This window comes from Lycorma delicatula, chromosome 1, assembly GCF_047948215.1.
Source record: "Lycorma delicatula isolate Av1 chromosome 1, ASM4794821v1, whole genome shotgun sequence".
NCBI lineage: Eukaryota > Metazoa > Arthropoda > Insecta > Hemiptera > Fulgoridae > Lycorma > Lycorma delicatula.
The window spans coordinates 3,117,909-3,143,099 of record NC_134455.1 but is presented as its reverse complement, the minus strand read 5'-3'; the positions used below and the strand labels follow the sequence as shown (position 1 = coordinate 3,143,099).

Here is a 25,191-nt window from a genome sequence, read left to right as displayed (position 1 = left end):
TTAGTAGTAATGTGGATGAACATTTATTAATTACACTAATTATTAATTTTACGACGTTTCGATTTTTTAATTCAATTTTCATCGGACATTTCAATATTTAGTGAAAATAAATATTAACCATACTACACATAATTAATCAATAAACCCATTACAATAATACAACAATCACAAACTGATAATATCATACTAATAGTCATTTTAATGAAATTTAGAACACATTCCTCCTAATTTTAACTTAATTAAGTTACTTATATTTATGTGGGTGCATTTATTACAGAATAATGCCGCGTCAGGACAACGTCTGTCGGGTCCGCTAGTACATATGTAAATTTTATTAACAAAACTTGTACAGAATTTAATTTTCTAGTGTTGCCACCTAATTTTTCATAGGTCAATTTATTGTACTGAAAACAGCTGTTTTTAATTTTTACAAATTCATAACATTTTTTCTGTTAAATTTGGTTTTTATTAATAAAATTTATTATTTTTTTATATTTTTCATAGACTTTATTGTGTCAATTTTCTCAGAATTAAATTCTCTACCAGTTATTAATAAAATTTACGCATCTATTAATCATGTAACAAAGTTATTGTACTACAAACCTAAAGAAAAACTGTTTTACGTCGCGAATTTTTCTGTTTTACATTGTATATCGTGAAAAATGCAGGAGATATAGTTCTGGGACCAAAAAAGCATATGAAACCAAGTTTGCACAACGCCTAAAAATTTCATTATGACCTTATTTCACCGCTGAAAATGAAATCCGGGGGAAATTTTTCGCTAGCCGTAACTCGACAACAAAGCGTTTCGGACATATGTTTGTCAGAAATTTTCTTTTTAATTTCAAACTCTAGAATCAGTTTTAAGATTATTTTCCATTTCTCCTGAATTACTCTGTATTATAATATTATATAAAAAATCAACTATATTTTTAAGTAAAAATTTCTTCTCCCTTTTACTTTTTTATTTATTACTTTTAATTTATCACTTTTAAAAAATAATGTTATGTCCTAGAGGAACAAATGCATCTTGTTTCATTTATTAATTTGTTTTATTGAATTTTTTATTAAAAAAAAGAAATGAGAGATAAATCAGATTAATAAAGTTAACGTGAGAACATAAGAAATAAGGTTTTAAAAAATTATTGACCTAATCGCAAAAGAGAGGGTGGAGAGGGCACAAGGCAAGCCAGAACAAGAGGTCAGGGATGGCGTTTATAATATCTGGCAGGAAAGATGGTCGCAGGAAGCTGTTGGTCGATGGACGAGAACCCTCATCCCCAACATCAAGCCACGGTTGTCGAGAAGATTTGGTGAGGTTGATCATCATCTATCGCAGTTTTTTACAGGACATGGTTCCTTCAATAACTACCTGCACAAAATAGGCAAGAGAGAAGAGCCAATTTGCAACTACTGCAACGAGATAGATGATGCTGAGCACACCTTTTTTGAGTGCAATAGGTGGGACACACTTAGACATAGTAAGGCACTCACAGGTATAACTCCAGAGACAACAATAGACTACATGCTAAGAAGCGAGTCAAACTGGAATAATTTTGCTAGTTTTGTTAGACAAGTTGTTCTACAGAAATACTCCGATGAGAGAAGACAAGGTATTGGCTAGAATAGGACTGGGTGGACAGCCTTGCTGGTGAGGTCCAGCACGCTGCGGTGTGTTGGCACTGATGAGCCACCAAGGACTCCACGGGTAACAGTCAGGTAACAGCACACTGAATACTGAAGGGACCCGGCGCCGCATCGCGGCGAACTGGGTCTGGCGTGGTGTCCAAAAGGGCAATATTAATAAAGAACTCTCAAAAAGAGCTAACCGGTAGGCCGACCTGCCATGCCGGTATATAGCCGGTAGGTGGGGAGGCCTATTTGAGTTTAAAGACATTCCCCTGGGCGGCGTAATACCAACAAGTCGGTCCGGCCCAGGGGAGCTGAGAGAAAAAAAAGAAAAAAAAAAGGTTTTAAAAAATATTATAAATTGACAAATTGACAAATAAACCTGACAAAATGCAGATGACATACGGTTCCCCAAAGAACATGTTTACTTTGTTCACCGTAGGATATAATTACTTTATGTATAATTAACATAATTATTCTACGAGAAAGCAATTCTGACTAGTTCCGCTTATACTTAAGGTATCTTATACCCGTCTTAGGCAGCCGCTTTGAAATATTTTTAAAGCATTTTCAGTTTAATATTTTGCACCTAAAGGGTGTAGATTTCAAAAGTATGAATCAGAAAAAGAATTAATCATTTTATCCGGAAGCAACGATTTATAAAAAAAAAAACTATGTTCATGAATAAAAAATATTTAAGTTTCAATGTTCCATTTCTTCTTTCAATTTCCCCTAATGTCAACCCACACAGATGGTGTCCGTGTTTTTATTTTTCAGCCGTGCATCCATAAAAAATAATTAAAATATACTAAAAGAAAACCAAGAATCTCCTTTTTTTTACAAGATTCTTTTAATTAACTTTTAATTTATTGAAAATATTAAAAAATAACTTCTGAAAAGTGGCCATCGATCTATTCCTGAAATTTGTAGATTATTTCGTAAATATTCAGTCATATCATCTGCATTTAAAGTGTTTAATTCCGAAAATTATTCAGCCGGTTTTAATGAAACAACAGATACATGATACTGCGGATTTTAACTCTGAGGTTGTTCGTTTCTCTTGTCGGACAAAATCACGGTTAGAGTCTGTTACCTTTCTTTTTGAAACAAATTTTCAGTAACTTTTCTTAGTAATTCTGAGGAAAAAGATAAGAAAATTAAGCTTCGAAACAGGCTATATAATGTACAGTGGAGTGAAAAAGAAGAAGAAATATTAAAAATAACTGTTCTGTTCATCAGAATTCTTGCTGAAAATGAATTCTGATCCGCACAGAATGGAGAATAATACGTACAAATTATTGGTACTACATTAAATTATTTTTCCTTCGAAAAATGAGCGGTTAAAAACTGTTAAACTGAAAACCCATAAAGCAGTGTAGAAACGATATATCATTGCATAACAATGTGTTACTGTATTCAAGGACAACGACGTTATAAATATCTTTGATGAAAATCAATCGGAAATGTTTGCTGTGATTACAGTTATCTATTTCAGTATTATCTAATTGTTTGAAATACGGGGAGAGTAGCTGTAAGCGGGTGTAAGCCTGTATTTATTGGTGTTACTAAACAAATATTTCTCAGGTTTTTTAGTAGGTAAATTACAAATATGAAATAAAATAAGTTTTTGTAACAAAATAATTAAATAAAACTTCCTTAAAATGTAAAAGATTTTAAACAATTTAATATTTGTTTAAAAAATCAATCCGCTAAATTAACTGGAAAAAATAACTTGGGGACAATCAGAATTTCCTCTATAAAATAAAAATAAAAAAATCATCATATCAGGTACATTTATGAAGGTATACGTTAAAAAACAACTATGGAAGAAAATTAAGAACTTTTTTTATCGAGTCGGCTTGTAAAATGTTTATTTATTTTAAAAGAAGTGTTATCGATAATTGTTATAGAAAAAGAAACGTTGTTAATGGAGAGGGTAAATTTTTTATTACATAAAGATGCATGAGAGTCGGTTTTGAAAAGCTTATTAGTTTTCCTCGACGAATTAAAAACTATGTATTACAAAATTTATGGTTTTCTGAAATATAAATCCACAATAAACTCTAAATGAATTGATTTTGTGAGAAATTAAAAACAACATTAAGCTATAAAATATGAACTAATATAAGGAAAAACAAATTAAAACTACCGTTTTAATTCAAATATTTCCAATATTTTATTTGTTACTATGATATTAAGGTAGGACAGTAAAAATACTGATACGGTTATCTATCTGGTTTTACTACAGTATTTCAGATGCGCTACGTGTTTAAATGTACTGTCGAGAATTTTTTTTTTACTCTAATAACATAGAGTAAAAAGTACTTATCGATGCATTCGAATGTTAATTAATACTAGCATTAATCGTGAATCGATAAGAAGATAATTATTTATAATCGCTTCTATAACAATTTAACTATTGAATTGTTGATATCATAGCATTATTTAGCTATGGAATAGATGTAAGTAAATAAGAGTAGAACCACGTAGCATTGAAGTAGGTCAAATACGTGTATTACTGCGTTACGTGTACCTGAATGGTGATAAAATAGTTTCGTTATACCTGTACTCAGTATCTATGCGATGTTTATTGTTATTGGTCTTACATACCTATCTCTTTTATCGCTATTATTATACTAACAATATTGATTTATTATTTTTTACGTGTTAAAGTACTGAATACATTAATTGTTACCGCATACTTTACGTCAACACTGGTTTTGTAATATTGGTTAAAACATTACCTTCTAATCGGTGTCGTTTATCTTTCATCTACTAGCTACTTCTTTTAGTAATAATCATCTATCACTTCCTGATAGAAAACTCTCGTTTATTGAACCGAATTTTGTTTATAGTACAAGTAGGGGTACACTTTCGGAATTTCCTCCGCAGAAGTTTTTTTTTTTTTTTTTTTTAATGATATATGAGGAATCGTACATATATCCTAACCAAATATAACCTACGCTCGCTAACTTCATCTAATTAAGTTAAATATACGAATTATATAAATAATGATGCAATCTTTTTAATGATGGTTAATAGAATTTGTTGGATTCTTATTTATGTGAATTTCTGTGGCGTCACCGACTTAAGAACGAGGAAGATTTGTTCACTTTGATACTTCAACATATTAGTAAGTTTCATCCTGTAGTGTAATTCATAGTTTAGTAAAATAAGTATTGTATTGTATTTATAAAAGTAATTGCAATTAGGATTTACATTAAATGTTATATTTAAAAATATATTATTATTTTTTTTTTTTGTCTTCAGTCATTTGACTGGTTTGCTGCAGCTCTCCAAGATTCCCTATCTAGTGCTAGTCGTTTCATTTCAGTATACCCTCTACATCCTACATCCCCAACAATTTGTTTTACATACTCCAAACGTGGCCTGCCTACACAATTTTTCCCTTCTACCTGTCCTTCCAATATTAAAGCGACTATTCCAGGATGCCTTAGTATGTGGCCTGTAAGTCTGTCTCTTCTTTTAACTATATTTTTCCAAATGCTACTTTCTTCATCTATTTGCCGCAATACCTCTTCATTTGTCACTTTATCCACCCACCTGATTTTTAACATTCTCCTATAGCACCGCATTTCAAAAGCTTCTAATCTTTTCTTCTCAGATACTCCGATTGTCCAAGTTTCACTTCCATATAAAGCGACACTCCAAACAAACACTTTCAAAAATCTTTTCCTGACATTTAAATTAATTTTTCATGTAAACAAATTATATTTCTTACTGAAGGCTCGTTTAGCTTGTGCTATTCGGCATTTTATATCGCTCCTGCTTCGTCCATCTTTAGTAATACTTCCCACTACTACTTTACTATCTATTTCTTTTATATCTTTTGGGAAGTACTTTAGTACTTCCCAAATAACAAAATTCTTCTACCTCCGTAATCTTTTCTCCTCCTATTTTCAGATTCAGCGGTCCATCTTTGTTATTTCTACTACATTTCATTACTTTAGTTTTGTTCTTGTTTATTTTCATGCGATAGTTTTTGTGTAGGACTTCATCTATGCCGTTCATTGTTTCTTCTAAATCCTTTTTACTCTCGGCTAGAATTACTATATCATCGGCAAATCGTAGCATCTTTATCTTTTCACCTTGTACTGTTACTCCGAATCTAAAGTGTTCGTTAACATCATTAACTGCTAGTTCCATGTAAATATTAAAAAGTAACGGAGATAGGGAACATCCTTGTCGGACTCCCTTTCTTATGTAGATGTAAAAATTTTACTCCTGTAACTTACACTTTAAGCTGCTCTTCAAAAAAACCTTTCTTTTCCTGTTTAGCCTCCGGAAATTACCGTTCAGATAATACTTCGGAGGATGATATGTATGAGTATAAATGAAGTGTAGTCTTGTACAGTCTCAGTTCGACCGTTCCTGAGATGTGTGGTTAATTGAAACCCAACCACCAAAGAACACCGGTATCCACGATCTAGTATTCAAATCCGTTTAAAAGTAACTGGCTTTACTAGGACTTGAACGCTGGAACTCTCGACTTCCATCAGCTGATTTGGGAAGACCTGTTCACCACTTACCAACCCGGTGAATTGCTTTTTTTTCCCCTACATCCCTGGGCCGGACATCCAATTAAGTATACTCGGCCCAAAGACGTGTCTTTTGACTCTAAGACGGTTTTCCCGCCCACCGGTTTTACACCCGGCACGGCAGGTCAACCGCCCCGGTACTAGATCTTTTCTTGCCTGCCTCTAATTCTCGCCGACGAGGGCAAAACCCGGCTATGCCGTTCCCCACCCCCGCCGACAGAAACCGGGTCTCGGTCTTTATGCCATTTGCCTCAAACCGGTGCGACCAGAACAAGGAGCGCGCGCACCCCCAAAACCAGCCACACCGGCCGGGTCTAGGTGTTTTAATTTTATCCCCGCGAAATCTCCCCGGAGTCCCCGTCCCCTCACCGAAACCTGCACGCCAGGGCATACAGGCTCTCAGAGACGGGGCTGTTCACCTATCCCTATTTACGATTGAACATAACGATTCCTTCGTCGCGCCTCCTCTCCCTTAGTGCGAAGAACCGTACCGGCGAAATTGTTAAAAACGTTCCAGTTCTGCTCCCTCCTTAGCGACCACTCTACTATTTTATTCGCGTTCAGGTTATTGACTGCTATGAATTGTCTGTATTGTGTCCATCTCTGGCATTCGAACATCGTATGCTCTACGTCGTCCACCTCCTGGCAGTAGTCGCAGTTGGGTGTGTCTCTCTTGCCGAATCTTTTTAAATAGTAACCAAAACATCCATGACCCGACATCATCTGTGTTATGTAAAAGTTCACCTCGCCATGTTGGCGATCCAGCCATGCGTCCAAATCACTTATTAATCTTCTGGTCCAGGCTGCAGCGTTAGTCTCTGCCCATACTTCCTTCCACCACTGCCGGGTCATCGCCTCGGTCTCAGCTCTACTACAGCCTTCCGCTCTCAGTTTCCTGCTTTTGATCTGAAGTTCTATCGGCGGGACCGACGCAAGCACACATATAGCTTCATATGACAGGGTACGATACCCTGCCACCACTCCCAACAATGCCGTTCTGTGCATTCTTCGCAGTTTATCCTTGTTTCTTTGTATCCTGATCTTCACAAGAACTGGGGGTAAACATCATTGCCCTATTTACGATCGATTTCTTTTGTACACGCGTCGTTTCCTTAAAATACCGTTAGATTGTGTAAAACAGTAAATTTATGTACTCCTCTCTGTTATGAATCATTGCCTTATTATAAACACAGCCTTTTCTCAATAGAGGAATTATAAAACAGCAAGCTACTTTTATTATTGTTCAAAGTAAATAATTTAATAGTAATTATAATCGTTGTGCAACCAATTTTAATGATTATAAAACACGCAACTTAATTAAGATACTTAATATTATAATCAACAATAATTAACGCTTGTCTAAACACAAGTTTCTTTTTTGTGAAGATCGTTAGCGGAAGTTCTTTTGTTTAGATATTGCTGATTTACAAAAATTTGTTTTGTGTAACTCCAATTTTATTTTGGCGTGTTTACTTGAAATTCAGCCATAAGCTTACTCGGAATTTCACTTGCGGAGGTTGGATGTTAGGAATAGATGTAAGAAGTACGAAAACAAAACAATGTACTCGTATGAATATGGTTTTGTATCAGTACTTTCTTAATTTTGTCGATTTGTCCTTAATTTACCCGCTATTACTTTCTTAACTGGTTTTGCGTAGTCTGAAAATCGTAAATGTACTTTTTTTTCTTTAATAACTATTTTATTCAAATCTTCAAGAAGAAAATGTAACCAGTTTTTATCGAAACAACTGATTGTTGTTTAGTAACCATATTCTCTCTTTCCAGTGTTATGGTGCCTAACCCACCGGGTTGGTCTAGTGGTTAACGCGTCTTCCCAAATCAGCTGATTTAGAAGTCGAGAGTTACAGCGTTCAAGTCCTAGTAAAGCCAGTTATTTTTACACGGATTTGAATACTAGATCGTGGATACCGGTGTTCTTTGGCGGTTGGGTTTCAATTAACCACACATCTCAGGAACGATCTAACTGAGACTGTACAAGACTACACTTCAGTTACACTCATACATATCATCCTCATTCATCCTCTGAAGAATTATCTAAAACGGTAGTTACCGGAGGCTAAACAGGAAAAAGAAAGAAAATGTTATGGTGCTTGATTAACTAAAATTTTCCAAATATTGCTGGTTAATAAATAGATATACTAAGATCTTTTTTTTAAAGGATATTATACCAATAATTACGAATAGATACAAAATTACACAGATTTATAGTAATATTATTTTACAAAATGAAAAACATATAAAGAAAAATCATGGACAATGAACTAAGCCGATTATCAGGTTGATTGTTGCAGATAGTTTTCAGTAAAGTTCCTGCTTTAACAAATTTATAAACCACATTAAGTTAATATAAACACGTTAAAAACAGCTTATATGACTCGATAATTTTAACTTACTGATTAAAATTAATATTTAATAATACCTGATTAAAATTTACCTAATAATTTAACTCTTTATAAGGTAAGGAGCTTCCTTATTTTAAAACAGATTTAATAAAATTTCTTTATACCGGTGTACCTTATTGAATTGTACATTATTGTACTAGTTGGCGTAAGAAATCGGAAAGCTTTTTCTGAAGAAGAAAAGGATTTTTCTTGGCTGGTCTTGTGTTTTATCAGTGAATCCTATTGAAAAATGATACAAAATGATATTAAAACAATAATAAAATTATAAATTAATAATAAATTGCAAAATATAATTAATGCAATTTTAAGAAATATTAAAGATGAAGTGTGTGTTAAGATATCAATTATGATACATTCCAGAAATAGCCGGATTAAAAGAAATCCTGTTAAAATAATAGGGCCTACCGAATGAGATTTAGATTAGGCTGATTATCTATATAATTAGAAGTAGAATATTTTCACGAAATAAATGTTAAATAAATTAGGGCTGAGGCGAGAAATCAGCATACTAGCAAATAACTTTTCACTTATACTCCAAGCTATTCGCTCTAATGCTAATATTTTTCTTTCCACTTAGACCTCCTGCGTTTTCTGCACGCTACGATCACAGTGATGTAAGTTCTATGAAATGTTAGTCAATCCGAGGGTAATGGTAAAGAAGAATTTTTCAATATGTATATACATTACATTTTTTTTTTTGTTTGTCTTCAGTCATTTGACTGGTTTGATGCAGCTCTCCAAGATTACCTATGTAGTGCTGGTCGTTTCATTTCAGTATACCCTCTACATCCTACATCCCTAACAATTTCTTTTACGTATTCCAAACGTGGCCTGCCTACACAATTTTTTCCTTCTACCTGTCCTTCCAATATTAAAGCGACTATTCCAGGATGCCTTAGTATGTGGCCTATAAGTCTGTCTCTTCTTTTAACTATATTTTTCCAAATGCTTCTTTCTTCATCTATTTGCCGCAATACCTCTTCATTTGTCACTTTATCCACCCATCTGATTTTTAACATTCTCCTATAGCACCGCATTTCAAAAGCTTCTAATCTTTTCTTCTCAGATACTCCGATCGTCCAAGTTTCACTTCCATATAAAGCGACACTCCAAACATATACTTTCAAAAATCTTTTCTTGACATTTAAATTAATTTTTGATGTAAACAAATTATATTTCTTACTGAAGGCTCGTTTCGCTTGTGCTATTCGGCATTTTATATCGCTCCTGCTTCGACCATCTTTAGTAATTCTACTTTTCAAATAACAAAATTCTTCTACCTCCATAATCTTTTCTCCTCCTATTTTCACATTCACTGGTGCATCTTTGTTACTTCTACTACATTTCATTACTTTTGTTTTGTTCTTGTTTATTTTCGTGCGATAATTCTTGCGTAGGACTTCATCTATGCCGTTCATTGTTTCTTCTATATCCTTTTTACTCTCGGCTAGAATTACTATATCATCGGCAAATCGTAGCATCTTTATCTTTTCACCTTGTACTGTTACTCCGAATCTAAAGTGTTCTTTAACATCATTAACTGCTAGTTCCATGTAAAGATTAAAAAGTAACGGAGATAGGGAACATCCTTGTCGGAGTCCCTTTCTTATTACGGGTTCTTTCTTATGTTCTTCAATTGTTACTGTTTGGTTCCTGTACTTGTTAGGAATTGTTCTTTTATCTCTGTATTTGAACCCTAATTTCTTTAAAATGCTGAACATTTTATTCCAGTCTACGTTATCGAATGCCTTTTCTAGGTCTATAAACGCCAAGTATGTCGGTTTGTTTTTCTTTAATCTTTCTTCTATTATTAATCTGAGTCCTAAAATTGCTTCCCTTGTCCCTATACTTTTCCTGAAACCAAATCGGTCTTCTCCTAACACTTCTTCCACTCTCCTCTCAATTCTTCTTTATAGAATTCTAGTTAAGATTTTTGATGCATGACTAGTTAAACTAATTGTTCTCTACATTACATGTATTTTAAATATTTATGTATATATATATATTTTTTTAAATTTAATTATTTGGCAAAATGTTTACTAAATATTTGTTCGTCTTATTCTCTAACAATATTCATATGTAGCTGTTAAACTTTTCATTGCGTGCTGTTGTTTTTCAGCAGCTTTTAGATGATCCTGGGTTTTACCCTATAGGTACTTTTGAAATTAGGCTTATAGCCGATCACCGAACGGGAAATATTCTCTCTGAATCGTTTCTCAGGCAGCTGCCTTCTCCAGAACGAACCAAGGATGTATTAGTTCTCATATTTTCATCCTCAGTATGGACCTTTCTTTTTTTCCTGTTTAGCTTCCGGTAATTACCGTTCCGGTAATTCTTCAGAGGATGAATGAGAATGATATGTATGAGTATAAATGAAGTGTAGTCTTTTACAGTCTCAGTTTGATCGTTCCTGAGATGTGTAGTTAATTGAAACCCAACCGCCAAAGAACACCGGTATCCACGATCTAGTATTCAAATCCTTATACTCAGTATGGATCTAGCTGGGTTTGATCTACATCCACGGAATCCAGTGTGGGGAAGACGATATCAAGAATATGAAAAACAGTGAGTGATGAAAAATAATGAGCTGATCGCGCCCTCAGACAACAATCATACCCAGAGGTCTCTCGACTTTCCCTCTAAGTAACGGAGCCGATCCGCTCACAATTCCTCAAGAGAGATAGCGGCGCATACCTTTGCTCAGAATCGATGATTTTGTGTTGACCAGTTATTAATTGAATTTCACAAAATAGTTATTTTCCTACAAAACGAAAAGCTACTGTAGAACAGTTTTAGTTCCTTAGGAACAATGTTCTCTTCCCTGAAATTGTGTAGAAGTATTCGGTTGAACTGGATAACAGATTTAAACCGTTGTAATAGATTTCTGCTGAACGATAGGTTTCGTTGTAAATAGTGTAAATGCGGTAACATGTAATGATAATAGATTTTAAAGTGAAGGTAAAAAAATTGTCTATTTTTTACCATTTTATATTCGAGTTTTGATCTGCAGGCGTATAGACTGGACTACTGCTAATGCAGTGAACATTTTATTCGCAGTAGCTTTAGAAAATTATACTAGTCGCATTTTGCTTTACCGTGTAATGTGAAACTTAATACGTAATTCGAAAAGTAAAAACTTCAGGGTGATCTATTTTCCCCGATCTCTTAATTTACCCAGTTAAGTATTAATACTCATATTTTTTTTTTTTTTTTTAAATGAAAGGAAATTACATAAAAGTCCTCTTTTGACCAATTTTTAACCGCACTCGGTTTTCTCGCGTGTTAAATTTTAGAAAAATGATAAAAATGTCTTATTTTTTGTTGCATGCTATGATGTTTGTTCAATTTGGACGTTTTGGGCTGAGGGAATTCCAATCTAATATTCTCCAACTAACAGCTATTTCAATTCAAGGATAGTTATTTTTGAAAATTAGAAATTTGCTTTGCAAACTGGAATGTACTTGTATGTAATCTATTTAGTTTATTTAATTCACTGAACATTGCTATAAATAGTAACAACTTCACTAATTAGTGCTAGTTTGAGTATACTGTTTTTTTTTTGTTGTAGTTTTGTTATATAAAAAAAGAAACTTGTTTTAAAGTAACCTTATAATAAAAGAAAAACCTATCATTAGAGGAGTTTGTTATAGTTAATAACATATTATCAATTTTTACAACGGAAGAAAAATGCAAAGAGGTTTATAATGAATAACAGAATTCTTCTTACAAATTTGACCTATTAAATCCCATAAACTGTTTATTAATTTTACTTGAGCATTTCATAACTTAAATTCTAAATATTCCAATAATTTTTAATTTCCTACATACTAAACATAAGTGCTTTTGTTTTTACGGCTGGGTCTATTATAATTGCTCAAGTTTTAATCTTGGAAGGGGTTAAAGCTTATAGAAAAAAAAATCAAAAAATTGAGTTGGTTGGTTGTATATTTAACGGTAAATACTGGAATTTTTGATGGTGTTTTTAATAAACTTCATTCTACTTTAACCAGTTGAAATAAATTTTAACAATTTTCTTTACCATTTCTTTTATTGTCAAATGAAATAGCTCACGAAACAAAATTTATTCTTTTTGATCACCCACATCCGTCACCTCTTGTTTTGTCTGTTATATGCTAAACCAACATATGTATAAAAAACTAATATGAAAAATAAATATGTAGCACGAAAAAAGTTTATTTCACACCAAATAGAAATATTTATATATATATTTTGAATTGTCTTTGTGTAGTCAATGGGTAAAAACAATTATTGTTAATTTATATTAATTTGTTTCATACTTATTGTTATATTATTTTATTTTTTAAATTTATTCTTATTATATTACTACCGGTAATAGCATTGTGACTTAAATCACCACGTAATAAGTCACTAAATTACGAATGCAATGTTTCCAAGCATACAAAAGTTAATATTCCTTTGTAATTATTTATCTTCCTGAACTCTTTCAGTAGAATAAAAAAAACACTTATTCATATAATTCATATTACTGACACTTATTTTAACTAATTTTAATAAAAGTGCTGACTTCCTACAACTCAATGACGCAGTTACTTTCTCTAATTATAAGTTTTATTTAATTTTTATTCGCTTCAACTTATAAATCAAAATTTTTTTGTGTTTGAAAATAATGGAAGTACGTGTATTTTGCAGCGGTGTCAAAAAGCACGAAATTAAGGGAATATCTTCCTTACAAACAATCGTTAATAGATAACTTAATGAGCTTTCAGTAGGCAGATAAATTTCTTTCAGTGTATTTAAGTAGATCAGCGTTTGGGATCGTAAATTTAGTTTTTCGTAAACTTAAATCACCATTTTTCTTTTTACTTCCTTGTACGAAGTAAAGGAATTATTGTGATCGCGAAAAATTTCGGTTTCCAGATTTCAACGGAAATATCAATTTTAACCATCCCTGAATCTATTTTGATTAGTTTCGGCGTGACGTCTGTTCGTACGTATCTCGAGCAACCCAAAAAAGAATTAGGATCCGTAGGATGTTGAAATTTTTAATTTTGGACTGTTGTAACATCTAGTTGTACACCTCCCTTTTTGATTGCGATAGACTGAACTAGAAGTGTCCAAAAAAGCCCAAAATCCAAAAAAAATTGGATTTTGAACTTTAACTGCACTAATAAGCCTTTATTTAGAGCTTTTCAACGATCTATCATAAGTAGTATTATTTTCATCGGTTCCAGAGTTATAGCCAAATGAAATTTTAATTAATGAAATATTTGGATCTTATAAGAGGAAGGCACATCGGTTCGGATCACACTTCGTATCCTTTTTTTTAACTTCTTTTTTTAAATTTAAATATATTGATTTATTAATAATTAGTAACCTCTGATTGTTAAAAAATCTTTACGATAAATAATAATTCAATAATAACAATAAAAAAAGATATGAAAAAAAGAAGTTATTAATGAAATAAAATTTTATGTACTTTTCATTTAAAAAAAAAAGTGTATATTTAATTTAATAGATGTACAAGTAAGTCATGTGGTGTCCACATCAGGTTTTTTGAAACATCTGATTTTTCATTTAGTTGATGATTACATCATAATTAAAAACAGCATAGTATTAGGTAGATGTAAGACATACATTTATTTAAAGATTAATAAAGGGACTTTTACTCTATTTTCTTATTTCAGGTAAGATAGTTGAATTAATAATTGTACAAATATTTGATGTTGAACCCACCGGGTTAGTCTAGTGGTGAACGCGTCTTCGTAAATCAGCTGATTTTGAAGTCGAGAGTTCTAACGTTCAAATCCTAGTAAAGGCAGTTACTTTTATACGGATTTGAATACTAGATCGTGGATCCCGGTGTTCTTTGGTGGTTGGATTTCATTAATCACATATCTCAGAAATATTCGAACTGAGACTGTACAAGATTACATTTCATTTACACTCGTACATATCATCCTGAAGTAATCCTGACGGTGGTTCCAAAGGCTAAACAGAAAAAGAAAAAAATATATTTGATGTTAATAACTAATATTTTAGCAATTGTGTAACTGTCCACTTTATTAAAGAATTGGAGGAACGTATCTCATTTTCAAATTAAAGAAGTTGAAATGAAGTGCAGTAAAAAATGTGAAATGTAATTTAATAGGCGTTTAAGTTATGTGGTGTCCAATCATATTTTTTATCGATTGGTAAGGGAAATAGTTCAAGTAAGTGTTTCCATAATTAATTTCAATAATACCTAGGCGTAATATTAAAACAATATACTTCCAAGTGTATATTATTCTCTCTCTTGATAATAACTAGTTCTTTTAATATGTTGAAAAATTAATAACTTAGGTGTAATTTCCTTCTAGTAATTTATTTCACGGTTTCAGTCCATTTTTTTTTTTAAGCACTAAAACTAATTCTTACATTGTTCATGATTTTACACTCGTATTAAGGTGGAAGATAAATAGAATGAATTGTAATAAGATAAGATAAGCAACAAATTGAAAACCTTTTCAGTTATAATTATACGAATCGAGTCAATAAATTTCCAAATGATAATTTACCAAGTACTGAGAATACTATGGATAGAATTTAGCAACTGAAAATCCTGATAGGAAAAATTGAAAAAAATGTTTAAATAGTCGTGAAGTAATAATTATCTTTTATTTGCAACAAAAATAATTTTTTTAAAAATATAGTTAGGCAGTACTTGACTTAAATTTGTCGGTTGGGTAGTCTTGACTTGAGTAGTCTTTTTAATATTCGCTCGTCTTTTATAAATATTTTGTCTACAAAAAATAAAACTACATATTTATAGTTTTAAAAAATAGACATAAAAGTAAAAAAAAAAAATGTTTATCTCTTCAGACAATATTTCCTTTTTCAATAAAAGTAATCTGGTTCCTCATCTGTCGTGTATTATTTTTTGCCTCCTCGCGGTTTCGTTAATACGGTGGAAATACGCTTACGATTACAATATCTGAAATGATCATGAATACTTTTCTCAACTCGTTTTTTCAATTATTGGAAAAACATTTTGACAAGATTTGAACAGAATAAGAATAATGTAGCAGTAGAAAATGGGTGACAGAGTAGAAAGCGAGAAGTGAAACTATATCTTCTGTAAAGAATAACTTCCTTAAATTCGCAACAACTTTCCATTTCTTTTTTTGCGGTAAGGAATTACAAAAGCTTATTAAGTTTTTAAAATGTTTGTTAGATATATCTGATAGATTGTTGTTGTTGTTGTTGTTAACTTATATATTACCTTTATAAAATAGGAGTAGGCAGTAAAAAACATGCAAAATGAAGCCGAAGCGTTCACGCATCTACAGGGTCATTCACGGGAACCGGATGTTTTTGAAGTGGGTTGTACTCGGGCGTTCGTGGTGGGAGAAGCACGTGGCTGGTGTCTGACGTTTCCTTTGTTCATAGCATTTACATTTTAGTCGTTGAGATGGAGCCGTGGACGCTAGACCAACGCCTGTACGCGTATGACGCAGTTTTATGCAAAATGACGAATCCGTAACTGCTGTTTAGTGAGATTTCCGCTGTCAGTTTAATATCCATCGTAATGCAAGCGTCCCTTCTCGTAACACAATATTGCGACGGGTAAATAACCTTCGAACAAGCGGTTCAATATTGAAGAAAAAACCACCGGGTCCCCGACGAACCTCTAGCACTCCGGAGAACATCGAACGAGTAAGGGAAGCCATCGTCAGAAGCCCACGCCGCTCTATTCAGAGGCATTCAGCAGCGCTTCAAATGTACACAAGTACGGTAAGACGATTTCTGCATACAGATCTGCATTTCCATCCTTACAATATAGCCGTCGTGCAGCAGTTAAACGAGCAAGATTTCACGCAGCGATTACAATTTTGTCGACAAATGCTTACCGTTTTTGAAGAAAATGAAAATTTGTTATCGTTAATGAGTGACGAAGCCCATTTTCATCCGAATGGCTTCGTCAACAAACAGAATTGCCGGTATCGGGCAGAAAGAAACCCGCATCGGCTTCACGAGAGACCACTTCATAGCCCAAACGTGACTGCCTGGTGTGAAATAGGAAAGGTCGGTATTATTGGACCATATTTTTTTGAAGAAAATGACGCTGCCGTAACTGTAACAGCTGATCGTTACATTGCGATGTTGAATACGTTTTTCATCCCTGAGTTACGAAACCGGGGAATCGATTTTAAAAATGTGTTATTCCAGCAGGATGGAGCTACAGCGCACACAGCGAGGGCAACGATGGCTGTTCTCCGTAACTTGTTTCCGGGACGGATCGTTTCCGGATTCGGCGACATTCCTTGGCCCCCTCGGTCCCCCGACTTGAGTAGTTGTGATTTTTTTCTGTGGGGTTTCTGAAATCGCGTGTGTACGGCAATAAACCGCGTACATTGGAGGACCTAAAGATCGCAATTCGTCATCGCGTCACCGAGATTGATGTAGACATGCTGAAAAGAATTGAGGCCGGTTACCGTGAAAGGCTACAACAATGTATTGCCCAAAATGGACATCACTTGCCGGACATAATTTTTCGTTCATGAGTAAGTAACAAATGCTTTGATTTAACAAGTTTTTCAGTACCGATAAAACTTTTTAAAGTAAATATTCAATTTTTTATGATTATTTTAAAAACATCCTGTTCCCGTGAATGATCCTATATTTTGGTCTTTATTTTATTATATATTTTTCTCGTTTTTGATTTTATGTTTTTTTTTTTTTAATTTACTTATTTCATTTTAATTCATGCGAGAAAGAAAATCTGTTTAAGTTTACTATAAACGTAAATGTTTAATCAGCTGTTAATGTAATTCATAACGTCACTGAGATTTTATCCGTTATTAACGTTATTTAATTCGTAACTATAGCTAATTCATTGTTGTTAAGAATACACGGCCGACTGCAGTAAAACAATACTGAGTATTGTAAATTACAGCTATGTAAATAATATAATCATTTTTAAATTATTGTACTGCTTTTCTGTTTAATAGTGTATCATAATGTTATTTGCATTGCCAATTAACAAACTTTTATTTCATAACACGTTCAGTTGTAATATATTTTATATATCTATTTATTTATACATCATGAAACTTTGTATCATTTTGACATTCAAAGTATATTCGCGTGAAAATTTAAGTAAACCGATTGGAAATTTAGGGTAAAACAATATTAAATATTTCTGCATTATATACAGACTTAGTTCACGCACGGTAGTACTCTCTTTGCATGTTTCTCTGCATTCCTTTCTTTCATTTTCATCTGGAAACAAATTGTTCGCTTGGTACGGTTTTTTTCTCACGTGTCAAAATTAAAAAAAAACATTTATATAAAACAAAAAAAAACTAGAATAAAGTGATATTTTATAAAAGCAGAACTGATTTCCAAAAAAACCTACGTTAAAAATAATATTTTTTAATTAAATAATAACTTCAAAAGGAACCCGGGATAGAAGAAAATTTTGGAATACCAAACTTTTTAAAAGCATATTATGCTACATAATAGTTGCGTAATTATTTATTTATTTTTAACGTTAAAACTCAAATTCTGATGTATTTTAGGTTATAAAGACACCATTATACCTTAAATATTGAAAAAGATTTTTCCTTTTTGGGAGCTAGGATTCAAGATTTTCAATTACTGAATTTTGTCGTTCAGGTGAAAAAGTTGTTCGGAAAGTCGAACAATGATCCTTCAAGATTATTATATCTACTTTTATTGAATTCAGTCATCGTAAATGACACTGGATATATGAAGATTTGAAAAAGCAAAATGGCAGATGGTAGATATCATATTCTCCCAACTAAAAAATTAAAATGAAACAAACTTCTCGAAAGGGATAACAAATAAAAGCCAATTAAAAGTTGATTTCAAAATAGTATGTGTGTATATATATATATATGTATATACGAGTTGCGACAATAAAGTAATGAAACTGATTTTTCTTTGCAAGATGTGGCAACCCTGCAGCTTGCGTAGGTACAACATCTTTTTTGACCTTGATCTATAAGCCACTTCTAGTCCAAGCGGCAAATTGATTCAACTGCTCAGTCGTGAGTTGTGCTGTAATAAGTGAACACGTGTTTGTGTCTGTCGTCATAGAAATGAAACCGCAAAATATTGCGCAACGGTATGCCATTTCTTTTTGCGTTAAATCGGGTGAAAACGCGACGACAACTTACGGTAAGCTTCAGAAGGCGTTTGGAGAGGAGGTTATGTCAAGAGCTCAAGTTTTTCGGCGGCATAAAATTTTTAGCGAAGGCAGAACGAATGTTGAAGATGAAGACCGCAGTGGACGACCATCAATCTCACAGACAGATGTCAACTTGACCAGGGTGCGTGAAATCGTACGATCTGATCGAAGATTATCCGTGAAAATGATCGCAGAAGAACTCAACATCGATCGAGAAACGGTTCGTCTAATATTAACTGAAGATCTTGGTATGAGAAAGATTTGTGCAAAAATGGTTCCCAAAAATCTCACACGACAACAGCGAGAAACACGGAAAAATGTGGTAGTCGATCTGTTAGAGCAAACTGAAATCGATCCAGATTTGTTGAGCCGTGTTATCACTGGTGATGAAGGTTGGTTTTTTCAATACGATCCAGAGACAATACGCCAAAGTTCGCGATGGTGCTCAAAGGGATCACCCAGACCAAAAAAAGCTCGCATGTCAAAGTCAAAAGTGAAATGCACGCTTGTGTGCTTCTTCGATTCCAAGGGAATTGTTCATAAAGAGCGGGTGCCTCCTGGACAAACAGTTAACCGATATTTCTACAAAGAAATTTTAGAAAGACTTCGTAAATGAGTTCTTCGTGTCCGTGCCAACATTGCTGATGCCATCCCATACTGCTCTGTCAGTACAGCAATTTTTAACCTCAAAACAAATTTGAGTACTACCACAGCCACCTCGTCGCTCCGTGCGACTTTTTTTCTATTTTCAAGAGTCAAAATGGCGGTCAAGGGACACCATTTTCAAACAACACAAGATGTCCAAAAAGCTGTGACGAGGGACACAAACATGTGTTCACTTATTACAGCACAACTCACGACTGAGCAGTTGCATCAATGTGCCGCTTGGACTAGAAGTAGCTTATAGATTAAGGTGAACGATGGTCTGCCTACGCAAGCTGCAGGGTTGCCACATCTTGCAAAGAAAAATCAGTCTCATTACTTTATTGTCGCACCTCGTATATTAAAGGACTTTTTATCAGTATTATTCGTGAAAAATTGTTGTGAAAGGTTTAAAGAACATAATTTGTATGGAATAGTCATGAAAGTGTGTTAAAAAAATAATATAATTAAATTTTATGATCATTTATTAAGTCAGTAAATACGAATTAATACGAATAGGTATTGTAGATGTATTTCAGTGTTGTTACCAGGTTAACCCACCGGGTTGGTCTAGTGTTTAACGCGTCTTCCCAAATCAGCTGATTTGGAAGTCGAGAGTTCCAGCGTTCAAGTCCTAGTAAAGCCAGTTATTTTTACACGGATTTGAATACTAGATCGTGGATACCGGTGTTCTTTGGTGGTTGGGCTTCAATTAACCACACATCTCAGGTATGGTCGAACTGAAAATGTACAAGACTATACTTCATTCACACTCATACATATCATCCTCATTCATCCTCTGAAGTATTATCTAAACGGTAGTTACCGGAGGCTAAACAGGAAAAAGAAAGTGTTGTTACCAGGAAACACATTTTTTTTTAAATTTCTGAATTTGTGCTGAAAAATTAAAAAAAAAATCACATATTAAAAAATAACTCAATATTATTTCAATATTGAACACAAAAAATTTTTAAAACATGTAATAAGGCATTAAAAATTTCCATCTCTATCGTATGAGCGAGATCGATTTGAAAATAAAATTTCAGAAACTTAAAATATATTGTTTAGTATTTTTGAAGCTCCTTAATATTTTCTGTGCCAGAAAATACTGATATCACGGCTCTGCACTGAAAAAAATGGAATTGCAAATTATTAGTTAAAATTGCTATTTTTGTAAATTGTAATATTCTGTTTTTTTTTTTTTTTGGTAAAAATGCGCAATAACAATTTAGATAGAAAAAAAAATTGATACGGGCAATGTCATAATTTACAAGTCAGTTGATCATATTTGAATTTATAAACAAACAATGGCTTCGCGTGAACAAAATAATTAATTCTTAACGATTGAATATTGAGTAAGGAAGTTTTATTCGAAGCTTTCAGTTCTAATTTAACAAAGTAAGAAAAAATGAAAGCGAGACATGAGATTTTTAATACTGAAAAATATTTTTATTTATTTATAACATGATAAAATTGATAATAATGCTAATGCAGTATATATAATGCTATATAAAACTATATTAACTAAAGGCCCATACACGATTTCCACTACACGAGACATTCCTGTAATATCGTGAAATCCGTGGTCAATATCAGCAACATTTTCGGGCAACTTGGATTTCGTTTACGGCACGCACAAGTGAATTGCACGGAAAACTGTTTCCATTATGTATGGATATTATTGTCCACCGAAGTAGACCAACCAATAGTTGATTTTTTTGCTGACAAAGTATGATTTTTATTTCTAGTCATATTCGTTCTAGTCAAATAAGAATTTTTCGACAAGTATAACTTAACCAAAACGTTCAATGCGTTCAAAATAATCTCGAAAACAAAAATTGACATGATCCTTGAACTTGCCTAGCATCCTCGGTATCACTTTCACTGTACTGGACCGCATATTACATTTAATCAACGTGAAAAATACTAAATAAATAATTAAATTACAAACCTACATACACTGGTTTTTTTTTGTCTTCAGTCATTTGACTGGTTTGATGCAGCTCTCCAAGATTCCCTATCTAGTGCTAGTCGTTTCATTTCAGTATACCCTCTACATCCTTCATCCCCAACAATTTGTTTTACATACTCCAAACGTGGCCTGCCTACACAATTTTTCCCTTCTACCTGTCCTTCCAATATTAAAGCGACTATTCCAGGATGCCGTAGTATGTGGCCTATAAGTCTGTCTCTTCTTTTAACTATATTTTTCCAAATGCTTCTTTCTTCATCTATTTGCCGCAATACCTCTTCATTTGTCACTTTATCCACCCGTCTGATTTTTAACATTCTCCTATAGCACCGCATTTCAAAAGCTTCTAATCTTTTCTTCTCAGATACTCCGATCGTCCAAGTTTCACTTCCATATAAAGCGACACTCCAAACATACACTTTCAAAAATCTTTTCCTGACATTTAAATTAATTTTTGATGTAAACAAATTATATTTGTTACTGAAGGCTCGTTTCGCTTGTGCTATTCGGCATTTTATCTCGCTCCTGCTTCGTCCATCTTTAGTAATTTTACTTCCCAAATAACAAAATTCTTCTACCTCCATAATCTTTTCTCCTCCTATTTTCACATTCAGTGGTCCATCTTTGTTATTTCTACTACATCTCATTACTTTTGTTTTGTTCTTGTTTATTTTCATGCGATAGTTCTTGCGTAGAACTTCATCTATGCCGTTCATTGTTTCTTCTAAATCCTTTTTACTCTCGGCTAGAATTACTATATCATCGGCAAATACTATAAATCGTAGCATCTTTATCTTTTCACCTTGTACTGTTACTCCGAATCTAAATTGTTCTTTAACATCATTAACTGCTAGTTCCATGTAAAGATTAAAAAGTAACGGAGATAGGGAACATCCTTGTCGGACTCCCTTTCTTACGGCTTCTTTCTTATGTTCTTCAATTGCTATTGTTGCTGTTTGGTTCCTGTACATGTTAGCAATTGTTCTTCTATCTCTGTATTTGAACCCTAATTTTTTTAAAATGCTGAACATTTTATTCGAATCTACGTTATCGAAAGCCTTTTCTAGGTCTATAAACGCCAAGTATGTTGGTTTGTTTTTCTTTAATCTTCCTTCTACTATTAATCTAAGGCCTAAAATTGCTTCCCTTGTCCCTATACTTTTCCTGAAACCAAATTGGTCTTCTCCTAACACTTCTTCCACTCTCCTCTCAATTCTTCTGTATAAAATTCTAGTTAAGATTTTTGATGCATGACTAGTTAAACTAATTGTTCTGTATTCTTCACATTTATCTGCCCCTGCTTTCTTTGGTATCATGACTATAACACTTTTTTTGAAGTCTGACGGAAATTCCCCTTTTTCATAAATATTACACACCAGTTTGTATAATCTATCAATCGCTTCCTCACCTGCACTGCGCAGTAATTCTACAGGTATTCTGTCTATTCCAGGAGCCTTTCTGCCATTCAAATCTTTTAATGCTCTCTTAAATTCAGATCTCAGTATTGTTTCTCCCATTTCCTCCTCCCAACTTCCTCTTCTTCCTCTATAAGACCATTTTCTAATTCATTTCCTCCGTATAACTCTTCAATATATTCCACCCATCTATCGACTTTACCTTTCGTATTATATATTGGTGTACCATCTTTGTTTAACACATTATTAGATTTTAATTTATGTACCCCAAAATTTTCCTTAACTTTCCTGTATGCTCCGTCTATTTTACCAATGTTCATTTCTCTTTCCACTTCTGAACACTTTTCTTTAATCCACTCTTCTTTGCACTTCCTATTTATAGCATTTCTTAATTGCCGATAGTACCTTTTACTTTCTTCATCACTAGCATTCTTATATTTTCTACGTTCATCCATCAGCTGCAATATATCGTCTGAGACCCAAGGTTTTCTACCAGTTCTCTTTATTCCGCCTAAGTTTGCTTCTGCTACCGTTACACGTAGCGGTGAAAGCTTTAAGAACACAAATTTTTTATTACTACAATATTACAGAAGAAAAAAAATTGTAAACTATTAATACATATTTTTCAGGAATAGGTCCTAAAATCGCACGGTTTTTTCTTCTTCTTTGCTATCCGTAGGAACATCTGGTATTTTGTATATGTAAATTCTTTTTTTAAATATTCGTAAGTATAAATTTATTGTTTTATTTTACATTTTTACTTATGTATTTAAAAAAATTAAGGTTTACTAAAATAAATATTATTTCGATTTTTAAAAATTCATAAAATAGAAAAGGAAGGAAGACATTTTTCTTATTTAATTAAATGGATATCGACTACTTCGTACGCTATTACAAAAAAATTCCAACAATTTACAATCGTTCGAAAACAAATTTCATCCGTTAACGTTTAAATTCGATGATGTATTGATAAAAATTTATTAGAATTAGATTCAAATTTTAGCATTTCATTTTCACTCGTCATCGAGTTTCCGACGAATACAACTCGGAGTCTTATTTGCAATTTTTGATAATAGGGATAATTGAATATTGATAATTAGGAAGAAATTCGAAACCTTTACTTTTATTATGCTTTATTGTTAACTTTTATGAAAATTAATTAGTCTTATTTTATTTCTCTTAAGTATTCAATATTTGTGTGTTTATTGTTTTATCTGTAAAATATTTGTTATTTTTAAGCTTGTTTAGAATAACCTCATGAAATATTACTTAAATAATAATGTAACTTTTTTTTTCGAAGTTATTTTTGTCAAAAAACTTTTGATATTTCATATTACTTTAACACTAATGTGGTTACGTAACTTCTCTTTTAATGTCAAGGTAATGAAAGATAAAAATGAAACAAGATTTTTCTCTAATACGTAAAATTGGCAACGTAAAATTATACTTTTCAGCTTTATTAAATTATTTGGAACAATCTTTTGGATTTAATCTTCTCGATTTTTATGCTGAAGGATTATTTTTATTCATATTTATAATTATAATTGTAGTATACGGCTAGATAAGCGAGCACCATTTGCAATTTACATTTTATATATTTACGATATTTAATACGAAGATATCCTAAAACATTTTTGTCGCGAAATAAATCAATATATAACTTGTAAAAAAACGTGTCGTGTTTTTAAATTTAATGTTTTATTACTCTGACGGATGTAGTAATCTATTTTAAACTGTAATAATTAAATTAATTTAAGCTGAATCTAACATAGGCAGATTGAATATTAAACAAATTTTATATTATATTACCTTCAAGGTTAACGAACTACATTAATATTTTTCTAACTGAGAAAATGAGAACTAGCTTTCATTCTATTACGGTTTATATTCTTGCTCGCTTAAATGAACGTGTCATATGTGTTTTAACCTCAGTTCATTCCGTTAACTCTGTCACTCTGTCCTTCTCTTCCTTTCTTTCTTTACATACGAATAATCATTAGCGGAGCAACTCTTTTCCTGATATTGGGGTTTACTGCTGCTACTTAATGTATAAATACAAGTATGAACGTTCGCTCATTACCAAGAATGCGTATTTGTTACATATTTAATTTTTTTTAAATGTCACGAACCTTTGTATCGATTAATATTTGGTCGGTTAAATTAAAGTTTGAATTGTCATCTTTTGCCTTTTCTAGTGCGAAATAAAACGTACCTGATTATTTAAGTAATTCGTGAAGATGAATTGAATTGTTTTCAAAAATAACATGTTTTCTCAGATTTATTTTACGCTTCACACAAAACAACATTGTTCAACAAATCATTTACGTTCAACCTACCAGAATAATTGTGTTCATGATAATAAGAAATATAACGTGAAGTA

The 25,191-nt window shown here is 32.7% G+C and overlaps 1 protein-coding gene across 8 annotated transcripts in view; it reads left to right on the top strand.

The window, feature by feature from the left end:
* The window catches only part of qtc (GRIP domain-containing protein quick-to-court), a 189,665-nt gene that overhangs the window by 32,981 nt on the left and 131,493 nt on the right, over nt 1–25,191 (top strand). Inside the window, exon 1 of one of the 8 annotated variants that reach the window (XM_075360754.1) lies at nt 4,592–4,762. The exons of the other annotated variants lie outside the window; for them this stretch is intronic. The gene's annotated coding sequence lies outside the window, so the exon portion shown is untranslated. Of the gene's footprint in view, nt 1–4,591; nt 4,763–25,191 lie in introns of those variants that run through there. 8 annotated transcript variants of the gene reach the window in all.